The sequence below is a fragment of the Rhynchophorus ferrugineus genome, unplaced genomic scaffold, assembly GCF_030347505.1.
Source record: "Rhynchophorus ferrugineus isolate W39M unplaced genomic scaffold, kcgeb_rfMv2 rfM1, whole genome shotgun sequence".
NCBI classification, from domain to species: Eukaryota; Metazoa; Arthropoda; class Insecta; order Coleoptera; family Curculionidae; genus Rhynchophorus; species Rhynchophorus ferrugineus.
This window is the reverse complement of record NW_027472580.1, coordinates 43,837,689-43,862,825: the sequence shown is the minus strand read 5'-3', so window position 1 is coordinate 43,862,825 and position 25,137 is coordinate 43,837,689. Positions and strand designations below refer to the sequence as shown.

At 30.9% G+C, this 25,137-nt stretch overlaps 2 long non-coding RNA genes across 5 annotated transcripts; one reads left to right on the top strand and one right to left on the bottom strand.

Moving 5' to 3' along the window:
• Positions 1 to 1,692: 1,692 nt before the first annotated feature.
• On the top strand, positions 1,693 to 23,397 carry LOC143206808 (uncharacterized). 4 transcript variants are annotated; one of them, XR_013008539.1, is made up of 6 exons: positions 1,693 to 1,958; positions 3,915 to 4,147; positions 18,370 to 20,775; positions 21,541 to 22,195; positions 22,250 to 23,022; positions 23,073 to 23,397. It is a non-coding gene; the product is annotated as an uncharacterized LOC143206808 (long non-coding RNA). The 4 variants fall into 4 exon arrangements; XR_013008537.1 differs by having other exon boundaries at positions 1,700 to 1,958; positions 18,370 to 18,524; positions 20,605 to 20,775; positions 22,250 to 23,385; XR_013008536.1 differs by having other exon boundaries at positions 1,695 to 1,958; positions 22,250 to 23,397.
• LOC143206809 (uncharacterized) lies at positions 5,522 to 6,584 on the bottom strand. Its single transcript, XR_013008540.1, has 3 exons — positions 5,928 to 6,584; positions 5,699 to 5,867; positions 5,522 to 5,643 (listed from the first exon to the last, which is right to left on the bottom strand). It is a non-coding gene; the product is annotated as an uncharacterized LOC143206809 (long non-coding RNA).
• Positions 23,398 to 25,137: the final 1,740 nt, after the last annotated feature.

The following is a 25,137-nucleotide window of genomic DNA, read 5'->3' as shown; positions in this document are numbered from 1 at the left end:
TATTAGCTAACTCACGCAACTTCAGTTTTCGACATTCATAACAATTTTGTGGTTTTTTGGTTTTACCATCTCATTTGGACGTCCACTGTGTTCTGCATCCTGGGTGTCTCGACGACCACATTTGAAGTAACCAAAGTCACCAACAAACCAACCTTTTATTGTTGTTTTTGATGGAGCGGAGTTCTTATAACACTTTTCAAGCCATTGGTTCGCTTGAACAATATTTGTCCTATCAAGAAGCAGTGTACAATTAAAACACGAAAGTGTTTTTGATTCATTGTTTTGAAAATAACAAAAGTATTATCACTCTTACAACAATAACTCACAAACTTGTGAGTAGAATGTTATGAAATTTTAGCAGCTTGTTTTTGAAGGTTAGTACCAACCGAAAAAGTGATGAAGGCAAAAAAACTAGCGCCATCTATGTGTTAGGCCAAAGAATTTTCAGCCCATGTGTTATTTTCAATAAAATACAATGTACCTACTTTTCATAATAAAGCTTCATATTAAAAAAATATTTTAAAACTAATCCATGATTTGAAAAAATTGCATACAAAAAGAGAGCAGCAGACTCTAAAAAGTATCAAAAATGAAGCATTTGGAATATCATACTTGATAATAGATGCTTCTCACATATACGAATCCATTGGGAAATTACCTGATGACAGTTTTAATATAAGGATACGAAAAATATCAACCAAGAAAAAGAAAACTTTGAGTTTTTGTATTCGAAATGAGAACACTGCAAATTTTTCGACCAACCCCAATAGCTTTCAGACAGAGGTGAATTACTACAGTATAAAAATACAAACGTATTAACATATGTATAGAAATTATATATTTTTGATAAAAATATTTCATTATAAAAATATAGGATATGATAAAAAATGTACATGTATTGTATTTTCTGGTTGATAACTAATTAGTGAGATTTACCACTGTGATTAAAAATAAATCTGTAATTATTTTCACTAGGCCAAACTATCAAAATAAATATTATTTAGATTTGGAAATAAGAAGATATATTGGTTAATTGGAAGAAAATCAATAATTATTAGTACATAATATATATATAGAATGCAATTATGGGGAGGTTACGGAAAAGGTAATATAAATACAAGTTTCCAGAACAAAATCCATATACTACAGGAATGACTACTTACACCGAGACCTTCAGATACCGACTGCCGCACAGAAAATCCAATGTATTGTAAGTAGACATGAGAACAGCCTACATTCTCATGTCAATATAGAAGTAATACAACTCTTGGAAAACACCACAGCAATACATAGTTTCAGAAGAATCAAACCATTTGATCTTGTGTAGTGTATTGTAGTAAGGTGCATTTTATAGAAAAACAACACTGTTAATACATAAACATTATTACACCAGATTCAAATAGAGCCGATTGGTCCATCTAAATATATATCTAGATTTAAATTATTTTAGCTTAATTAATTAGCCGGCAGCGACTAGTAACACAAGTTCTCAAGAGCCCTTATTGGCAACAGCATATTTTAACAGGAAAAAACACAATTATGTTTCCATACAATTATATTTTTTTATTTTAATATTTTAACCGCATCCATTTTTTTCCTATATCATAACATCCCGTATATGTAAACATAGAGAAAATATTCTTAATACGTATTTTGAGAGTTCTTATCATTTTAGGTTATGCTCACTGACCCCTGTCTTCATTTAGTATCTCCGCATTCTCTGAACAGTGATTATATGTTATACTCGATGAAATGCACACCATGTCCACCATTAATCGTTTAATTTACCTTTTAGCCTGGATACTACTTATTTATAGTTTGGTTATGTTGACAGAGGCTCAAAATGAAGGAAATTTGGAACAAAACGCAGCGAAAATTAAGCAAGGAAATGTGTTGGTAGCTGCAGTAAATTGTCCACGCGGAAAAATTAGAATTAATAACAGATGTTATCTGAAATGGTAAGTTCTTTAAAAATTAATGTTCTTGTTCTTCATTGGTTCAAAATTTTATTAAAATAATAATGCACTTTAATTCTTATTCAAAATGGTATTTAATATTAAGAAAGGCCTGAAAAAGTTAATGTGGAATTATCAAGAGAATTTAGGTTCTGATATAAATGTTCTTCGGCAATTTTGCAATCTTTCATCGAGAACAAATTAAATAACAGCATGTTAAAACTATGAAATATAAAATTAAATATTATTTTAACATACTGTACACGAATTTTTCATCAGAATTGATCATTCATTATGAAAACCGATCATATTCTTTGCACTAGAGATTAATATAAAAATCTTTAATTAACTTCAAGTGATTTCTTTTATAAAACTGAAGATATATTATATGAAAATATTTACAATATTATGTTTAAAGTAATGCCTATATTCTTACATTATAGAGCAATATTTGGTGAATATTCCAGGCGTAGTAAAATTTAGGAAAAAGATCTAATTCTGCAAATTGGAGAAAAAAATTCCAACCCAATTATTATAATAATATGTATGTCTCATAATCTCAAAATATCCAATAAAATGTTATATTATGAAGTAAACGTTACACTTTTTCCATATATCTTACAAATATTTTGCTTAACCCATCAAGCAACCCATCAAAATTGGCACTGCTGCAGTATTTAGTGCGAAAACTGCAGTATCAGAAATAAGGACAGCATTTGGAGTGAAACATTTTACCTCCGTAGCATCGACCATACATTTTATCTTTATGAAGTTCAAGCCTATGTTAATCACAATCCAGCATAACATGAACTCGACATTCGTCATCTAACTTTTGAGAATCACTAAAAATCGCTTCAGCACCGGCAGCAATAACTTAATTTGTAAGAATTGAGCTTTTGATGAATTTACAACTGATATGAAATAAAATAAAGAATCGCTAAAATCACATCGCTTGGTAATGTCTGACGACAAATTCTCCATATTTCAAATGTTCCTGACTTTCTCCAGTATTTAATCCAATATGTTTAGTCTAATGAAAGATGGAGGTTCGTTCAACATCCATAAGTAAGCTAATTTTTTGATAAATAATATTGTATTCACAATTATATATATCAAGTGTTCCGACATGAACTATCAATATTATATTTATGATTAGATATCAAAATTCTGACATAATGCCAGTCCCTAATAAATCCCTAATCGACATTAGATTCTTCACAAATTAGAAAAGACCGACAAGTTGGCTCCTTAAGAATTGAGTGCAATAATGTTGAAAGATATTTTGTTCCGCTTTTCCACTAATATAAAACAGGGTTTCTTAAAATATTCGACTAGAATGCTATAATTACAATAGCCATCTTTCAGAGTGATTTCATTTGGTCAATTGTCGAATTTCCAATTCTTCAACTTTTTTGTTACCAGAACGCCCTTTGTCAACTTATATTAATACCCCGTAGTCCTAAAAACATATTCGTAATTTAATTTAAATCACGTATTAATAGAATTTGAGTTGAGCTGATTATATGAATAGTTAATTATAATAACCATTTCAATTTTTTTAAATAATTGAAATGCTTATATACGACTAATAAAAATGCAACGTGCTACGTGCGTCATTTGATTAAAGTTTCAATTGTTCAAATTTCAAGGTTGACCAGACAGTATTTTATCAACCTGTCTTTTGTTAAATTGAATTAACACCCAATAAAATAGATTACAAATAAAATATCACACAATATATTCCGATTTTAATTTAAATCTGCTCATATTTCAATATATGAATACTTAATTGTAATAATTATTTCAATATTTTGAAATAATTGGAACGCATTAATTTGATGGATATGCACTAAAAGTTTATTAAAAATTTATTTTAATTTATATCGAAAATTTCGTAATGCAATTGAGTATAGTTTTGTGGCAATTAAGATGATATTATACATTATTACTCTTTTTTAGGTAACCACAGCATTTTATTAATCTTTGGAAAAACTAGGACTCCAATGGCTATGCATGTAACAGAAAATATTATACCCTTCTTCATCTAGGAAGAAATGAGTCGAATGTAATAAAAAATAAGGCTAATAAAATACAAAAATATTATACATAGTATCATTCCTCATATTGTAATATTTACTCGTAGTAATAATATTTTGGATACCCATAATATCATCTTTAATATCAATAAAATGGTAAGTATATTCATAGATAATATTTTATCCTATATACAAAGATACCATATCGATGGAAGTATATACAATGAGTCAAAGTATTGGAAAATATATTAAATACGATTAATTTATCTACAGACAATTATGTTAATTCTAATGTTGATCAAGACAAATATTATCAATTTCCAAGAAGGATATATCTATAGTCTATTCAAAGTTTTTTTAGTGATGCGTCGTGGATATTTGTGACGTCGAAACATTACAATGTTGTCGCATCAACTCTAAGTTTTAGTTCAGTTTGGCTTTGACATATAAAAAAAATCTAATCTAATTAAAATAATTGAACAAAAATTTTATCAAATATAATTTATTTTAACATTATAATACATCTAATACATATATTATCGAAAGACTTAAGACTACTATTAAGAACACGAGTATAATAGTTTGTAGGTTAGATTTCTTTTGTTTACATTGAACTCTTTTCCACACCATCCATGATTTAGAGTTTCTAGGCGCGTTTTTTTATATATTGTTATCCCCCTGAAGGCCGAATCCACCTAATCCACAATTGTATATCTGAGAAACGTATTTTACTTTCATTCGAGAGCATATTTACTTTTTATGTTTAGTTCTTGTTTCCTTCGATGGTGTGCTTACTTGGGAAGTCATCTTAGTACCATTGTATTTTTATTTTTCTGCTACTACCTGTGTACACCATTCTTGATAAAATTAATTACGGAATTCTGTCTAATGAATTTACCACATCTACAAAACAGTTAGTGTTCATTCTCTCCTTATACGTTCTAACCTAATGCTTATGTTTAATTTTGAACAATTAATATAATTTTCTATAGTTATATTCAATTAATAATGTACATACATTTAGTTGTTTCCACTCTCATCACTCTGTCTCAGAAATGTCCAGCACTGCACAGCATTATCACATATCCTGAAAATTTTCTTCAGTCACTTTCACTTTACAACTCACGGTCCAATCACAAAACTGATCATTTTTAATCTGTCTAAAACATGTTTACGATTCCACCATTTATCAATTACTTCCTTTGTATGTCTTATCGAGTTTATCCAACCCGAAGGTGTTATGGTTAACAATGCTTCCTTTCACATATCCAAACAGTTTTTGATGGAATATTCTTCTCAACCTGCAATATATCTGCAATTAACTGTTAATAAATATAATGACCAACAAAACTCAATTGAATGCTATTGTAACTTTTACCTTTTTCCATCAATTTTTATTGTCCACACTTTTTTTGTACTCTCTTGCCACAATGAACCATTTAGAACTATTTAAGTTTCTTATATTATTTTATGCCATTAAAGAATTCTTTTTAAGGTAGTGTCTGGAATTTCCATCAAACCTCTCTCAGGGTTATCTTTACACCATTTAAACCCTATACCCTGTAAGAGTGTATGAAAGGATGTCTTACATCCGTCAAAAAGCTGCATGTCCCTAATTCTTGTATGTATACTTTCCAGACAGACAGTTTTCTCTAAAATAATTTTATTAAATTATGTTTATATCGATAAAATAGTTTGTGTACTTACTGTTCTTATATATTTCGTATATTTGGTCTCGAATAGAGTCAATGTCAAGATTCGTCACCCACTTTGTATGTAGACAGGTTTTCTTGGATGAATCTAACATATTATTCTTCATTTTGTAAGCGATGTTACTCACAGTACCCACAGTAATATTTAGCACGGCAACAACCCACTAAAAACATTTTCAATAAAACTGGAGGGACTTATATTATTTAATATCATCAATAATTACCTCTCAAACGGAATTTACCGGCAAAAGGGGGCCTTCGTTATCTCATTCCTTTTCAAAATAACCTATCAAAGCCGCAATCAATTTGTGACCCTGAATATCTATTGTTTTCGGTATGTATATGTATATATTTAAAATATACTACATCATTTCAAAATAATGTAGCAGATATATCTAATTTCTGTAGGAAAAAATAGCTATTTCAAAAATGTATTATTATTATATTATATATTATATACAAATTAAATATTATTATATAACTATTTTGATGAATTGTCACTTTATCAGATATTTTTTAGATTGATCAAACCTAAACAAATGGTATTCTTTTTTAGCCGATTTTGTTATTGTTTATATATTATAAAACATATGAAGCTGATGAAAATAGGTTTATATTAGGTACCTGCATGTATTCTGAGTTTTTTAATAAAAAGTCTCTGGGTACGCTGAGAGTGGTAAAACCATTCTAATTGTAATAGTGTATACTTCACAACTTTTGCAACGTGCGACTTTTGCAACGTGCGACTTAACAATGTCATACAAGAGGATGACTATCCGTCTGTTACTCTCAATTGCTGGTCTTTTTTGCAGAAATACGTGATTCAACTGGTTCAACTGACGTCGGTAGGCATCTATAATAATAGTTTCATTTCGTTTTAGGGTTTTGTAATACACCACACCTTGCAAATCCTACCATATACACAGCAAAAGTTATAAGCATGAGTATTCCGTTTCTGTATCGATGTATCGACTTCACACTTGAAATTATCGTATTAGATCTACTTTTCATCGCTATTTCATTATCACAATTCGCTATGGAAAACTCTTGTTTCTTTCCTGGTTACCAGTGAAATCACAATGTTAAAACGGTTCAAAATATCGTTTTCAGTCAATCTATATGATAACTAATTTTCCTTCTTTTGAATCATCCCCATTGCGTGTAAACCTTTGGTATATTTAATTCAGCTGTAGTCGGCTTTATTTGAGAGTTTTTTGACAATTTAGCTGGGTTTTCGTCCAACCAAACACTTCATTGTCTTCAAACTTTATGCTCCTTCAAGTCGTTCTTCGTCAATGGCATCAAAATCACCACTTTTAAATCGTTGAAACCAATACCAAACCAATTGGGATATAACGAAGCAGCATCATCATAAGTTTAAAAATAGTTATATAGTAAAAATAGTATAAATAATATATTTCAGTAATATCGTCAAATTAAAAAAAAGTAATGAATGTCAAAAATGCTAATTTGATTGTTCCAAAATTATCGTATGTATATATAATGAATATTTCAATAACACTAAGCTTATGCAGAGAAAGGTCAAACTAGAAACTAAAATTAAACAATTAGCTTAGGTTGTATAACAATTGTTTACATTCATACTTCGATTCATTCATTTTTACTAATAGTTCTAACTGATCAAAATACATGCATGCGCGTAATATAAAGGAAACAGTATTCACTTTCATAAATACTTTTCTCGCAAATTTATCATTTATTATCACATTTTTCATAAATTTCAAGAAAAATTATGCCAGCGAAATATTTACGTGCTAAGAGCATCTCATGTTCCATTTCTCCGCGTATAGATCAATTCCTTCTGCTCCAGGTGTTTACATAACCTACGTATCACCTTTCGGTGAACAGTGGGACTTCCTCGGTGCCATAATGAAATCCCCTGTCGTGTAAGTTAATTATTTATTTACGCTGCAAGAAGATAGATGACTGCGAAACACCTAGCCTATCACGTTACGAACCACTTGGATGCCTTTATAATCGGGTTATATCCCGTTCTTATCCTTTAACCCATTTTTCCTCAAATGCGACATTCCCTGGATGACACGTCTAATAATCCCCGCTATTCGGGTTGTTGTTATATCCGCTCTGAAAATTTTTAAATTGACAAGGATGACGGAGGTTCGATCCTGAAACTTCCAGAGTATAAACTCAAATAATAAAGAAAGTAGTAATACATAAAAAACAGAAGATAAAAAGATATAAATCAATATTTAAATATTATTTAACATGGTAAGGGTATTAAAATGCCTAGTTTAGAATAATCCTTTCAAAATTACGAATATTTGGAAAAATTCAAATATTTTATTGAATCTTGAAAAATTACAAATGTTAACAAATCTAATAAAATATTTTTCGTATAAGATTTATTTTAGTATTTATAATATATATTTTAAAATTAGTCATTTCTATCAGTTGCACCTTCTACAGCATCGAAAGTTTGAAGATGCAGAATTGCAAGCTCTGCTAAAAAAAACTCAAAGCAAACAGAACGAGAATTTGGAGGTCATGTAAGAGCCGCGCACGTTCGAAATCACTTTTACCAAATTAAAAAATCCTTCCTTCCTTTACATTCTTAAAATTTATTCTATATATCTAGTGAGATATTAAGGATATGTTTTATAACCACCTCCTGGAAAATGGTTAGAAAGTTTCTGTGGAATACTATATCCAGCAACTGATCACTCTTCAGAAAAAACAATGTATTGTACAATAAAGCAGACAAGTCATACTGCTGTATCACATACCTTGCATTACTCAGAATATTTAATTTGGACAATTTGAGTAACTATGTTAAACGAGTTATTACATGCATATTTTTTAACTAACATATACACACCCAAAAATTTTTTCTTTTTCGATATCATTGAAACGCTCTATTTTCCTTGGCAGCATTTCTCCACTTCTCTAATGTCTTGGTAAAGTTATGTTCACCTTGTTCTTCATTCACATCTCCAAAAATTTTCCGAAAACTAGTCAAGATGGGAATGAAAGTATGTTTGACGAACTATTTATAGTTAGACTCTTTATGATTGCCCAAACCACTTTTGGTTTATTACTTAGGAATCCGTCATCGAAATTAATTGTGGATCAGATCATAAAGCGCATAATGTCCGATGCGATTAAAATATTCCTTTACTTTGCTTCTGAGAGGCCTGGAAATATTGCAACTGCTAAGTTCTATATTTAAGAAGTAATATTACATATTGCTTAATCAATACCAACTTTATATGGAGCTTGAACTATCAACTAAAACCAAACAAATTAGAATATCCACCAATATATCTTGGAGGAGTTCTAATCACAGTGTTTTTCTTGATCTTTGCTGTCCCATAAAACCAAAAAGCAAGGGAATTTCATAAATCTAAATACAATATAAATGAAAATAAATTTCCCACCATAGTCTTCATATTTTAATTTCCGAAGAACCAGTTCCAAGTTCTTGTAGGTTTTTTTGAGGTGTACGAAATAAAAACGGCCCTTGTGAAGCTTCTTTTGATTAATCTATGAAAATCAATTCTGCTGTATTTTACTGGATCTTATATGAATTTCAACATATCCTGATGTCCCGGAATTTTTTCCATATTATTTTTGTTTTCAGTATACCAAAATTCACTAGTTAAAAACACTTAAATAGCTTTTTCCTGTAGATTTGTATAGCCTATAAAAACTTATTTATACGCTTATTGTTTACCACTACAAAATTTCTTACTTTTAGTGTGTCTTTTAAACCAATAATGATGCAAGACCGTCTTGATACAAGTATGTTGTTTATTTCTTTTTGATTAGTTGGAAAAATTACTTAAAGAATATTCTAAGGAAGGAACAGACTTGTTTAACTATAACTTTCCCTATAATAACTTAGATATATAACTTAGATAGGACACGTACGTTTACGTACGTTTTGCGGCTATGATTACAATAGAGAATGCTTTTATTGGGTCTGATAATTCTAAGAACAGATACATATTTAGAACTAATAACATAAGCAATAGGAATTAAATAGTATATAAACAGTATAACTGAAATATTATTACTTGGCACATCCTAGAAACAAATGTCTTCACATTTGGAGATACGTAAAGGTCTGAGCGCAGTAAATCAGTGGAAATGGCATAGAAAATCATACCCCAAATCCCGCAGTTTTCCCATCAACAAACGCACTCTTATATGTATTGTCCTCGGCCAAGCCAAGGCCTCACTAATTTTCACATCCAACTGGTCAAGAAGGTTAGAGTAATATTCACTTATTATAGTTCTGCCCTTTTCAACATGACCAATCAACAGAATTCGTTATGTTTTCTAAAAAATGCTTATCATGACCTTTCCGGCAGGTGCAATCAAATTCATTTTCTTTGGCGCTGAACCACCACCTTCCACTAACCGTTTCGACTGCTTAAACTAAATTGTTTATGCATTTACTTCCACGGAAGTGTCGCATCGAATTTTCTTTGTACAAGACATTTCGAATTCTTTCTTCCGATATTCCCACAGCTATAACTGAAGCTTATTCAACTTCCTGTTGCTTAACATGACAAGAGTTTCTGGCGATGTTACAGTTTTCTACCGTCCTTCATATTCTTTATATGCTGCCCACAATTTAACGGATAGCATGGAAACACTCAAAAACTTCTGTGAAGTTCCAGTTTCCTTGTGGGTTAATCCACGTACAATTCAAATGTTCATATAATGTTTAACAAAAAACAACCGAAAACATTTATTATAAAAATTCCTGTAAACGAACTACTTGAGCTAACCAATTGAATCTTATAACACGAATTAATGACATGTCCATCCATTCAGAAAACATGCATTTTTGCTGTTTGGAATGACATCTCTCGTTTAGGCCGGAAATTTTTCACGTTGCTGTTGTACAATTACACTTACAATACAGTTTATAATCAAATAATGATCCCACTAAATTGTCAGTATGTCAGTGATATTCTTTTACAATTACTCCAATTCTGATGGGGGCATTTTTAAAAATTCTGATTACTTTGTGAAATTCCATGTATATTCAATGCATGTTTTAGTAATACGTGTGGTGGTCCGCCATGAGCGCGTCTAAGTAATTGTAAGTAAAGAAAATTGCAACCAAAACGTATGTAACAAAAGAATGAACATGAAAGAATAAGGCATCACCTGACAAGAATATGATTATGAACAAATCCCATTAAATTTCCATTAGTTAATGCGCTCATTAGCACTTTGACTTTTGATTTGACATGATTTAAAAAAGACCATAATTTGATGATCGTTAAAATTTAACGTAGGTAACCGTTGCAGAATTAACACTTTAGACTTGTTTCTGCTATGCATTTTTTTGTTTGTGTCAACCACCAAGTATACGTAACATACACAAAAGTATCATTAAAATGATTATTATACAGCAACAATTTTTTTTAAGTTATAAAAGATGTATTTCAAATTATTAAAAAACAAAAAGTCAACTAACATACACTTAGATTTCCCATTAACAAGTTAACAACGTAAAACAAAGAAACAACGCGAAATTCCTTCTTATCCATTTTTTTTCACAATAACAAAAGTTGCTTCACTCAAAATGCTATAATTCACAAAGTAATGACCCTATAGCTGTTAAATTTATACACGCATGTTTTGAGGGTTAGGGCTAAATAAAAACATATGGATTTAATTCTAGTAGCGCCATCTATGTACCAGGCCGGGGTCTTTTCAATTAACCTGTTATACTTAGATTTTGAGAAAATAGACGGAATCATCTTATATAAATTGCATATTTCTTTGTCTTGTAACCATGATAAAAAAGTTGTTGGAGTTTTTACTGATGTATAATTATATTAGGTACTCTAATACTACCAATCCACATTAGAATGTCTAATAATAACACAAAATTATTAAGATAATACACAAATAAGATATATACCGAAAACAACCGTCAGGTGCGACCAAAACAACTACGTCACACGCAGATTTGAAGCATTTTAGTGCGCATTTGAAATTATACTATATCACACGTCAAAATCATTTTCCAAATAACATTATTAACATTCATAAACTAGTTTTTCCAAAATAGTCATCCAGCCTATCGCAACTTAACACTTTAACATTAAAAAGAATTCTGTTTCAACTATAATTGGTTCTTTTTCATAATCAATTTCAATTATTTTAAAATAATATGTCTATATTATTTTTAGTGGATAGGCACGCACATTCAATATCTTAATTAACTCAAAACAACAATACTTAATAAACAAGATCAAAGCTAGGCATTATCTATAGAGATTCAACCAAATATTTGCGACATTACAACATCATGACGTTGTAACAACATGTACACACAGTAAAAAATGGACACTGGTATGATGGCAAACAACCCTTTCGTTAACTGTGACTAATGGGCAGCTGTAGGCGGGCCTTATTACAGATGGCGCTCTGACACCATGGCCATTATTAAAATTTATAGCTCTTAAAACAGGCAGACACGAGATTTTTTCACTCATTCTTTTCAATTATTCTTTGCTACGTTAACGCTAAATTTAATGGCTATTGGTTGTGTATGAATATATTTGGGCAAGGAAAGGTAATTTTACATAATTTGTATCCTTTGTTCAGCCCAAAAGTCTGAGTTTTATATTTTGGTTTTTTACATAGGCGTACGGTTAACATTTACTGAGTTATTCCTAGATTGTAGATAGTTGACTATATTAGCTAATACAGATATTGTTAATTCAAGCCATATGATACTACAAAAATGGTATCGAATAGTTGAATGGTCGCTATAATCAGTGTATCACCCTTGAAGGGAATTATGTTGAAAAATAAAATTTTGCCATAAAATGTGTTTTACTATGGTAGGACGCGGACTTTTCAATTGACCTATTAGCCTAGGTGATTTGGCAATGTTCTAAGTAAATAACAAAAAAAAAGGTATTGTTCCACCGGGAATCGAACTCGCAACCTCCATTTGGGAACTAAACGCTTTAACCAACCACGGAAGAACGGACGTTTTATTTGGTTGTAACTACAATCGTCTATATCTGATAATAGAGTACATTTCTTTGTCAATCTACCAGGCGTATGTAATATTATGATTTGATACTTATATCATTTTGTTCTACTGACATCAAGCTTCAAAGCAATACATGTTATATTTTACAAAAGTAACACCTTCATAGATTTATACCTATATGAAAATATCTAGTTTCGCGCCTGAAAACGCCCAATTAATAGAAATTTACCGACCGTTGTCTAACCTTAACAACATTATAAGTAGTGATTTTGATGTGCATGACAAAGAACATTTTGGTGGACCAAAAATTTGAAGATGGGAAACTGCAATAGTTATTGGATGAAGTCCCAACCCAAACTGAAAAATAATTACCAGAAGCGTTAAACGTGGCGCACGAAACGGTTACTGACCGATTACGAATAATGGGGAAAATTCTAAGTATGGAAAGATTGGTTCCACACCAATTGAATAATAGGCAAATGGATAATTGAAAATTCATCTGTGAAATGCTGCTTCAAAGGTATAATCGGAAGTCATTTCTACCTCGAGGAGTGACTGGTGATGAAAAGTAGATTTACTTTGAGAACCCTAAGTACAAAAAATCATGATTATCACCTGGCGATGCCGGCCGATCAACTCCAAGGCCAAATAATTTTCGTCGCAAAACAATATTTTGTGTTTGGTGGGCCCAGTGTCGCGTGGTGTATTACGAACTCTTGAAACCTGGTGAAACAATTAATAGTGATTGCTACCGACAAGAAATGATCAATTCGAACCATGAATTGATCGAAAAAATCTAGAATGGGTCTAAAATCACGTAAAGTGATTTTACAGCAGGATAACGCACCATCTCATAAAGCATGGAAGCGTTGAAAGCATTTGGATGGGATATATTGTCGCACCCGCCGTACCTTCCAGACCTTGTCCTGTCGAGCTATCTACTTTTCGTATCAGACTGGATGAATGGTTTTGCTCAAAGGAGAAATACTTCTTTTTGGGATGGCATCCATAAATTGCCTGAAAATAGGACATATGTATAGAATCAAATGGCCAATAATATGAATAAATAAATATTTCCATTTTCTTAAATATTATGTAAGTTTTCCTAAAAAAAAACGGGAATAACTTTCCGGTACACCTGCAAATATTCATTTCATTACATTTTATATACATTCTATGTTACTTATTTATCGTTATTTCCGTTTAACACATGTATACAGTTGGATTTTTAAAAAATATTAACATATTTATATTGCATGCAAATGTATTATATTTTAACAGTTTATTCTAACTTAAAATGTATATATCCCTTACATTTTTAAGATAACCCAGGCATTAAAAACAGCGATGTCATTAATTTTGAAGCTTGATATTTTCGTCAGTACACGATAAAGGACTCCTACATAATGAAATATGTAAGATTTTGGGGTTTATACTTGAAAACGGACGCTTATTTTAACCTGTTGGAACAGTATCTTGTTAATTTAAAGTTTGCCAGGCCGAACGTAATACCACCAGTTACTACAAGGTTCACCTTGGCGGGGATTATGGGACGTGTCATCTGGGGGAACGTCGTGCTCGAGAAAAATAGGTTAAGGGATCAGAACGGTATATAATATGATTATAAGGGTATCAAATGCATCAGCCGTTTTATAGGTTATTAGGATATTTTGAAACCCACCCCCTAATTACTCATAATGTAATATAAAAATAGATATATAAATTTTATTATTTTTTAAATTTGAACCCTTATTGTGAGAAATTGATATAATGTACTTTATTCAAAGCCTTGTCTATCGATACTCGTTATTTTTTCCCATCTTTTGAATAATTTATGGATTCCATATCGAAAGAACGATGTATCTTTTGAGGCTATCCACATACTGACCCATATTTTGATATTTTCATAACAAGTCAATTCAAAAGTTCCCGGCCTGACACATAGATGGCGCTACTAGAATTAAATCCACGTGTTTTTTGTGAAGATGATCAAGCATAATAAACCCGAGTTTTTGAGTCGATATGTGACAATGGATGAAACATGGCTCCATCATTTCACTCCGAAGTCCAATCGACAGCCGTCCGAGTGGACTGCACACGATGAACCCGCTCCAAAGCGTGAGAAAACGCAACAATCGGCTGGCCAGATTATGGCGTCTGTATTTTGGGATGCGCATGGAATAATTTTCGTTGACTACCTTGAAAAAGGAAGCAGCATCAACAGCGACTATTACATAGCGTTATTAGACCGTTTGAAGGACGAAATCGCCGAAAAACGGTCGCAGATAAATACGGTGACAAGAGTCGATTTAAATCGTTCTTTAAAAACATATAGTATTAATTGTCAACGACATTAATGATCAAACAGCTACTACTGTCATTCATGTTTCGTAAAGTAATAGGGTATGTAGGCAAAAGTTCCTAAAAATTTACATTGTGTGTCTGGCAGATAAAAAATGGTATCTCCAATCTTGGTGCTAGGTTGATTTCAGTGAATGGAATAAATATTTCGATAATCTTGATCAGATTTTTCCGTAAATATTTTTTAAATCCAAGTAAAATTGTACAATTGAATATGTGTTTTTATCATTGTTATTTATTTATTTTCTTTTGTAATTCTACCCTTGTAATCTCTATTACTTTAAAATTCTTCCATTCATGTTTACAATTTGACAAATTTATTGTTCTTCATGCGTTTTATGATCAACTTATTGATGTTAATACTACAAGCAATTGAGTTGTTATACACTAGCCTATTTGTTGAACAATGTGAATATCTAAATCAAAAACACTATTAAACATACTTAAATAAAATCAGATTACTCACTGTTTTGATTTTATATAGCATACCTTTATTTATATTTAATTCTACCAATTTAGTCAGTATCAATACATTACTTCTACAACTGAATTAGTTCATAACTGATATAAAAACAAGATTAACATCAAATATTCTTAACAAAATTGTTCATCAACATTCTTAAATCAACTAACCAAGTCTTTCCTTCTTCAAGCATAATTAATATTCCATCACTAATCTAACCTAATCTAATCTAGCCTAGTAAATACCGACCATATGAAAAAAAAAATTAATCGGCCAGGAATACACGATCGTACCCGAAGGGCAATTCCGATTATACCCGAACGCACTAACTTACTAACATTACTAATTCCTATTACTGGTTGTATTAGCTTCTAGCAACATATCATACGACACTAATCTGATCCCACCAAATTTTGGAGCCATGGATATTCGGCTTTGCCGCTGATGTTGATGGGTGAACAGGTGGTCCCCATGATTTTTATCATTTTGGTGATCATAATGGATCCACTTTTCATCATCAGTAAAACTACGTTGCAAAAAATCTTTCCAATTTTGCAGTTGAAACAACATCTGACACAAGACCAAACCAAACGTCTTTCAATGTATATTGGCTTCATTTCATACAACACAAAATACCCAATCTGTTGGAGTTATACACAAACACCTAAACCAGTATTCACATGTTGAACTGAATAGAGCATAAATGCCGTAAGCTTTATATTCGATGAGCTTCAGCCATCCTGTTGACCTAGATTTCTAGACATGATAAAAGTCATATATATATATATATATATATATATATATATATATATATATATATATATATATATATATATATATATATATATATGAATAGAAATACAGAGCAATTCGAGTGGAAAGGCCATGTTAAAAGAAAGAAACGCGCAAAACTTTGAGTAAGGCTCAGAATATGGTAGTTGCTTGGACGAAAATCCAAATAAATACTACACAAGGGGCTGTTATTATACAAGCAAATCTTGAAACCAGTACAATTATGAAGTTACACAAAAAATATATTATTAATTTGATCGAAACTTACCAAAACGTACACCAGTTCTTCGCTGCGTTTACAGCCCATGGGAAATTAGAAATGAGGACATTCACAAAGATTTACAGAGAAATAACTCACAAAGGTTTGCGAAAAAGCATCAATAATATTATTATTAAAATATAAATAAGACGGACTGTAAACATTTTTAAAAACTCGTTAGCGACAAAACAAAGCCTAAATGTTTAATTTAATATTTAAATAATTTAATTCACTAATATAAATATTGTTCACTCTGCTCTTTCACTCAACTATGGGAAATATGTACTGATATCTATTCCGCACTCATCTTGCTTGTGTACTGATGCAAGTACGACAGAACAATGGTAACAAATTAAGATTATAATACGCATATCTAATGTAAGATTCAGTAAAAAATTTAAATGCATGCATTAGTTTGAGGTTCCAATTTCTATTGCCTGCTTTACAGAGCTTTCTAACATATAGTTAAATACGCATCTAATGCAATATATGTAACATATATTTTGTTATCTATTATAAAATGTCCAACTCACATCCATACTTTATTCGGAATTAGCTATGAATTGATTATGAACGGGATGTTTGATGACAAACGAACTCATGTGTTTTCAGTTTCATTCACAACTATTCTCAGAGTAGATTCATTTATAGTTCACTTAAGATTATTACAATACTTCAAATCAAACAATAATGAATGTCGATAATAAAAGTTTAAGTTAAACCTTATTATTTCACTTATAGCAAATCATTTATTTGTTATGGTTACAAAAATATCTACTATCGTTAACATACTCTATACAGCTACGTTAAAATTGTGGCCTATAGATGCAGTAATATTAATTAATAAATGCACATTTTAAAAATATATGTGTTATTGTTATACCTATATATTCAAATTTAAATTGTATACTTCAAATTTTATCAAATCTTTTTTTTATATATTATTTTACTAAACGAACGAAACACATTTCTAAATAAAGCTTCATTGAAAGGGTTATGATGTTTCTAGTCACGTTTTTCCAAATTAACGAAAACCCCAATATCATTTCCATTTTCCGAAATAATACCCCAAGGAATTATACGGACCCATTAAAATAATTGGTTAAGCGCTATCAGAAACAGTTCTTGCTTTTTAATATCATAGACACATATCAATTTAAACTACGCAAATATTTTCACAGTTCACCGTCATATATTGATTTGTCATAGTGCATTTTTTAACTTATATATCTAGTCAAAATAAATAATGGTTAGTTCTGTGAAAATATTATTATTGTATAGAGAAAACAGAGAACAGTTAAAGCTACTAAACTATAGTGTTTTCTTAATAATAGGCATTGATCGATTGTAGATCATTCTCATAGACCTGCAACTTTAGAAAGCCTTAATTAAACATTTTAGAGCCTTTAAAACTTCTCTTAACAAATTTTAAAACCTTTATTAAAATAACCATTCATGTACTAATTTTGATTAAATTTGTATATTTAAAATGGTTTTATTTATTTACTTATTTATTAAAGGCCCGTCAGCTTTATGGGCTATTTAGGACCTAGTACAATATAATGTTACGGAATACAGTATAAATAGTGTAATACTAATATTAACAAAAGTTTTTTATAAATAAATTATAGGAATACTTATAAATGTAGACACAAATAAATAATTTAAAAACAAGTAAGAGGATAAAATATAAAGCGCAAAATATGGACAGTTTAAAATGCATAAATTAACTAGGAACGGCACAAGTAAATTAGAGTATAGTGTTAATAGTCTTAATTATAGATATTGGAGCATTCCGATGATTGCCAAATAATTCGTCAGCCGCTCAAAATTTTTCAACTGGAGAAGTTGTTTCATAGATCCCTCTAGGCCAAAGAACCGCCTGGCACTCGACCAGGATATGTCTGATGTTCAGCGGGGATCTGCACTTATTACAGGTGAGTGGGTTTTCTCCCTTAAGAAGCACCTCATGAGTCAACTTGCAGTGGCCTATTCGAAGTGGGGAAGATACTTAATTTGCGCCTACCAATAGGACAATTTGAAATGTTATTTCTTTAATATTGAAGTATATGCGGCTTCCGTATATTTATTACTATCCAGATCCATCTATGTAAATCAAGAGAATATTAAAATATTTTTCTAGAAATAAAGAAAAAAAATAACTTGTTTAAAGAGGGAACGTGCGCTAAGAGAACTGAAACCATCTTTGGGAAAAAGCCTCATCGATAGATCAATAGCCATAGGCGCATTCTGCCAGGAAGGTGTTCTATTTATAAATCTTATTAGGCAGTAGGAGTCTCTAATGATAAACGATTACAAATTATCTTTATATATTCGGAAGACGCTTTATATATTTTCCCAATCATAGTGGCACTGCAGCTGGTAGGAAAAAATAGCCCATATTGGGATAGCCTTGGTTTGGTTGAATAAAATCTTAAAGAGCCAGCATACTTTAGCAATAAGAGTTCCCGTCGAGAATTTAAGGAAGAAATCTCCTCCTCGCAAAGTAAACTATCAATCAGACTAGTATGAAATCTCCTATTGTAATCCTTAGTGCTGTGTTTTGGATTCAGTTTAGTCTTTTATATATGAAAGGGCAACATCAGCGCTATACATATATTCAAAAGGGTGGTTCTATGTATGTGGTAAATTGTATTCTATTACACATGTTTACATATTTGGATCAAATTTTGGACTCGAGTAGACGAGACTAGATACACTGAAGTCAACTCAAGAGCTTCAATACATGTATCAAGATTAATTTCTACGTTCCGAGCTGGCTCATGGTGGCAACACCGAGCTCTTATAAGGTGCTGTAAGTGCGCTGCAACTGTATTTGTGAATGTCCAAAAATAAATGAGATAAACGTACAAAAATGATGACAAATGCGCTCAAAGATACGTATTTTCAGTACTTTGACTTTGCCATATTAAACACTAACAAGCCATGAACACCAACATTGTATTGTAAAGCATTCACAGCAAAGCTGTACAAGTGATCACTTGGTGAAACTATATACTAATCATTTTCTATGCCAAAGTCATAGAGAGAACAGAAACATATAGATGATTGCCACTTTTGCTCAATAGATGTATCTTCGTCGGTATAATACAAAAATAGCACAGTATAAACATTCTGACGTGCCAAAATCAGGTACAAGTGCAAAAAAGTCTTAAGACCTCTTCAGTATCGTAATCAAGATGTTTCCAAAACTGTCATACTGAATTCGAAATAATGTTCATTCAATAATATTCGAAAACTAATGGCTAACGCACAGTTTATAAAATGTTTAACGCTTGATGAGGCAGCAACATAGGCATTGTTTCAAAATGATGTTCACAACTTTCTCCGTAACCACAATTCACTGGACTACACGCAGGTATTCAACATATTTTTGCAAAACTACCACAAGTTTGGAGCTACATACGTACATTTTCTACATTAACATTTTCCCACAAAACTTGGGGGACACGAACGATGTGCAAAGTAAGCGGCTACACCAAGATATACCGAAAATCGAATGGTGAGACCAAGGATTTTGGGACAAAGGCATGATGAGCAATTATTTTTGACCCTATTGCATAAAACAGATCCCAAATCGTATAAGAGACTAGGACTGCGAACCACGGTTCTCAGCATTAAACCTACCGATTACCTAACTTAGAAATCATTCTAAAACAAATTCTGTCTTACCCAGCCTTGTCGGATTGTATCCTACTGTCTTATGGATTATCATAATTATAAACAATCACGAATAAATATAACTATGCCCCAACACCCTAGTATTAACAACTGCGCTAACCAAATCAGTTTCATTTTAAATACAATATGTTTTTTATCAAAAAAACGAATTAATTTCAACACCTAATACTTTTAACATAGAAATATTTCGAGTAAAGCTAAAAAACCTAATGGCTTATTCTGGGATAACACCTGAAACGTATATTTGTCCATCATAACATTTTATCTCCCTTTCTGATTAACTCCCTTCATTATTTTCTGTCATACCACCATTAGGAAGAAGTATTGAACTAACAACGCAATTTCAAGCGGCAATGAAAACTCCATTTATGCTCGGAAACTATGGCCATTTTCTTCAACTCACCTCAAGTAATGGATGGCATTAATTTTGGCAAAGTGTGGCTTTTGCAGGTCCGGTCAAAAATCGGCCTGGATATTATCGTTATGGTAAGATTTACCTTATGAGCTCACGAAGCTATACTGACTTTAATTTTAAAGTTATCCTTATGATAGCAATTTGTTATATTCGACTTCAAATATTATTATTCTGGTATTGTTACGTGCTCAATTTATTTAATATTACTGAGTTTATATAAACGGAACCATAGTTGTAAAAATCAGTTTTCTATCAGATATTACGTCTCCCTTAACGTAAAATTGTTATATGCGAAATACTCTTTACAGTCAGAACAGACTTACAGTGAGAACAGTCAAAAATCCAACACATTTAAATCTGATGAATAAAGCTTAAATCAAGGACCTAATTTAGAATCAATGTCATGCAGTGAGTCAATTCTAGACACACCCTAATTGGTATAAAATATATTACTTTTAATATTATATTTTCACAGTTTAATTAAATTTAATTATGTATGTTGATGGTTTTCAATAACGCTAACAATTCAGTTACTCGTAAAATAAATTAGTAAAAAAATGAAAAGGTAGAAAAACTATCTAAACTTACTGTGAAAATATATATTTTCCTAACTTTTAAATTCCACAAATGATTCGAAATTCTATTTTCACATGTTCATTTTAATTCCGTCGCACAAATGTATAAATCATTTTAGCGAAATTTTGTGAGCTACCATGCTCTGTTCAGTTTTATCGAAAATCTAATTCAAAATCTTGTAGTATAAACATAACCTGAATTAAAAATATTTTATATAATTAGCATCTTTTAATAAGTTTTGTTGTTTCCTTTTTTCACAGTGTCGATACCCAAACAACAAACGAAACAGTAGTTGGAACATTTACCGAAAACTGCAAGAACTGCTGTAGAACTATGAAAAACTACTAATTAACAGTCAAATCAATCACAAATGAACTAGAGATTGAAAAATACAGCTTAAGTGCTGAAAATGCGTCCATGCCAATTTTGCGTTCAATGCAGACAGACTATGGCCCTCGAATAAGCAAGGCTTATAGCAACGTAATAAACGAAGAATTCATAGAAAAAATAGAAATTTCACGGTATAGGCGACCTTGGGGAAATGTTTTGTTTAGTTCAATTAACGGTAGCGCTGCGATCACAAATTGTGATTGGCTAGTTTAAATTCCTGGTGGCGCCACTAACATGGAATGTGATTGGTCGACCAAATTGTGTGAAGACAGCATTTAAGGTAAAAATCTACTACGGAAATTAGACATCGTTTCCCAAAGAATGATCTCGCTCCTTTCCAAAAATGGGTTGATCAAGTAAATAGTAGTAAGTTACCTGGATAAACCACAATGCAAATATATCAACGTCGTGGTGTCTGTCACGGACATTTTAGTGAAAAATTTAGAATTACCCTTCCTTCACGAACAGGGTATTTGCATTATTCTAGTATTATGGTAAATGCATATCCAACATTGTTTTTAACAGGTATATATAAAATTATCTATCTACTACATGTCTGCTTATATATTGTTTGTTTAGAGAAAATCTAAACCTACTTATGAAGATGTTAGTAGTAATAAATTTCAATTAATCTACGAAGTTGTTCGTATGCTGTCAGTGTGATGTCTCTACATAAAGAAGTCTTACAAGAAGGTAATAATTAAGATAACTGGATAATTATTAGTAATAAATACTACTTTTAGTTGTAAAATATCCCTAAAATATTTGTAATACTTTAACTTTTTAAAACAATCAGTGTTCAATAATTTTATAATAGAGGTATTGTATATTGAAATTTGATTGCCTTGTTAAGAATATATTTGTTACAGTGCCATAAATTAAAAATTTAATTGATACTTCTAGCGGATTTATTACCCTAAAGAAATCTATTTTGTCTAAATTTAGAAATAATTACATTTGTTTAACAAATCTTAACCAAGATTGTTTAAATAATTTTGTTGGATCTATCAGAGGTCATGGAGGTAGAAACAGCATCCTTCACCTAGTATGTTCGAGAAATATTTAAAAGGGCAGATCAACACTTCAATTTTTTCACATCATTCTCCCGGAGAAAATTGTGAAGAAGATGAACATGTTAGATAACTTATATTCTTTTTTAACGGGAGATCTAGTACCACTTGAGTTTGTTAAATCACCAGTTGAGTCCATATTTTCAGTTCCAAGAACTTTGCTCTGAGAAAAGCAAGAGTCTAATATTGTATTTTTGTCTTATTTCGGGCTGTTTAACAAAACTTCTGAAAACGAGACAACATGCAATATTTGTCTACATTCTATATTAAGTAGTTCCACAGGTTAAATACTCTAAAATCTAAATATCTTTAAAAAACACATACATTTTTAGTGTTTCAACTGTCCAATCCATAATGATTTTCAAGGCAAAATTTTAAACGTTATTATGAGGTGTGATTGAATTTTTGAATTAATGAAGTTAATGCAATATCAACAGGGAAATATTTAAAGTTTACCTTCAATATATCTTGATAAGTTGGAACTCTAATAGATCCCATAAAATTGATAGCACTAAACAAATATGGGAAGGCGTTATAGAAGAATTATAGATATTTTAATTTTGCCTAGAACAGAGTTTATAATTGTTTTTTGTTGCTTTTTGTTTATATATATATTTATATTATTTACACTTATGTATATTTGTATAGGATTTTATTTTAATAAATTAATTTTAAAAATTAAATTTGATTTTCATTTATATACTATTGGCCAATAAATGTGACGTCACAAAATAATCAGGCGAAATGGCAGACCAATCAAAGCAAAGTATTTTCCTTACAGGTTTCTAAATAACTATTTTAAACTAACACATCAAATTCACATTGTCAGCGCCACCAATGATTCAACTAAGCAAAACTTTGCCCCACTACTTACTATTGGAGTTGCACACCCCTGGAAGAATTGCACATCGATCAGACTAAAGATGTCGGCCGCGGAACAAAATATCGATATAAAAACGAACAGAAAATTTCGATACCAAACGAATCAAAATTCACTTAATTACCAAATAGAAAAAACCCTAAAAGATCAATTGTCTCCTTCGAAAACTGTAGATTTTTCATATCGATGTTTCACTTTTCAACGAAAAAAATATCGATATATCAATATATGGAGCAAAAAAATATCGGCGAAAAATATCGATATTTCCTTCAATACATATCGATACATGTTTTCGGCATCCCTAGATCGGACGCATCAAATAGACATATCGATAGAAACGTACCTTTGTTATATTATATTTGTATTTTATATTATGTTAGTTTAAGTGTTCTATTTTTGGGAAATACATACTGATGTATTAATCCCGAACTCGCCTTACTTGTGTATTAATGCAAGTACAACAGAAAAGTTGTAATAAATTAATTTGTAAATTAAGATTGTGCTAAACATATCTAAGCTAAGACGTAATTAATAGAAAAAGTATTCTAGTATCTTCTATGGTTAAGAATTTTGTTTGCAATTTATTTATTGTTTTACCTTTAAGATTTTGGTTATAAATAGTAGTCAGTAATGGATAAATCATATTGATTTGTGATTATTATCAAAAAAATGTTGTAGCAGTTCTAATGTAATGACATTTATAAGTAAATTATATCCAGGTGTACCTACCCAAATTTTATTGAAATTTTCCAAATTGTATGCCAAATTCTTTATAGTTTAGACATAATTGACCCTACTAAAGTAAAAGTTCAGGTAAATATGACTGGATGCCCTTTATGTAAGCATACATTATCAACACCAGAGCACGTTATCCTTCGTCCTATTCCACAAAATTAAAATTTAACAAGAAATATTAAATCTTGGCTCGTGTAAAGAGTTTAAGGTGTAAAAAGATAATGTTGAAACAACAGTACACTAAAAGACATGTAGGATATGAAAATGATTCGAGTAAGTTATTTCTCTTAAAGTCAGATAGGACATGGATACTAAATTAGATGAAATCAGAATAGAAATTAAGCAGTAGCAAATTGTATAGACTAGACATGTTGACTTGTAAAGACATTCCGAAAGCAAATCGATTTTCCACAAATACAAGGTATAAAAGTGACGTTACTGGTGTTGAAGAAATGAGGGTAAATGGAAATTTTAACAGCGATAATATTGAATTTTGTTTGTTTAACAATTTAATCTATGATGGTGATAGATCGGACAATATTTTTGGTATGCGTATAATTATATAGCCGTATTATTATGTGACTGTAAAAAGAAACGGATGCTTGTGTACTAGACCTAAGAGTACCACATAAGAAAGACATTTTAGATTACCATATTTTTATAGAGATGTTAACTTCGGTTTGTTATTGTAATGTTTATGCATTGATAAAGAAATTATAGTTGTTATCTTCCATATTGTTTTAGTTTCTCATATTTCTTTTCAATTTTTTAAAATTAATTAT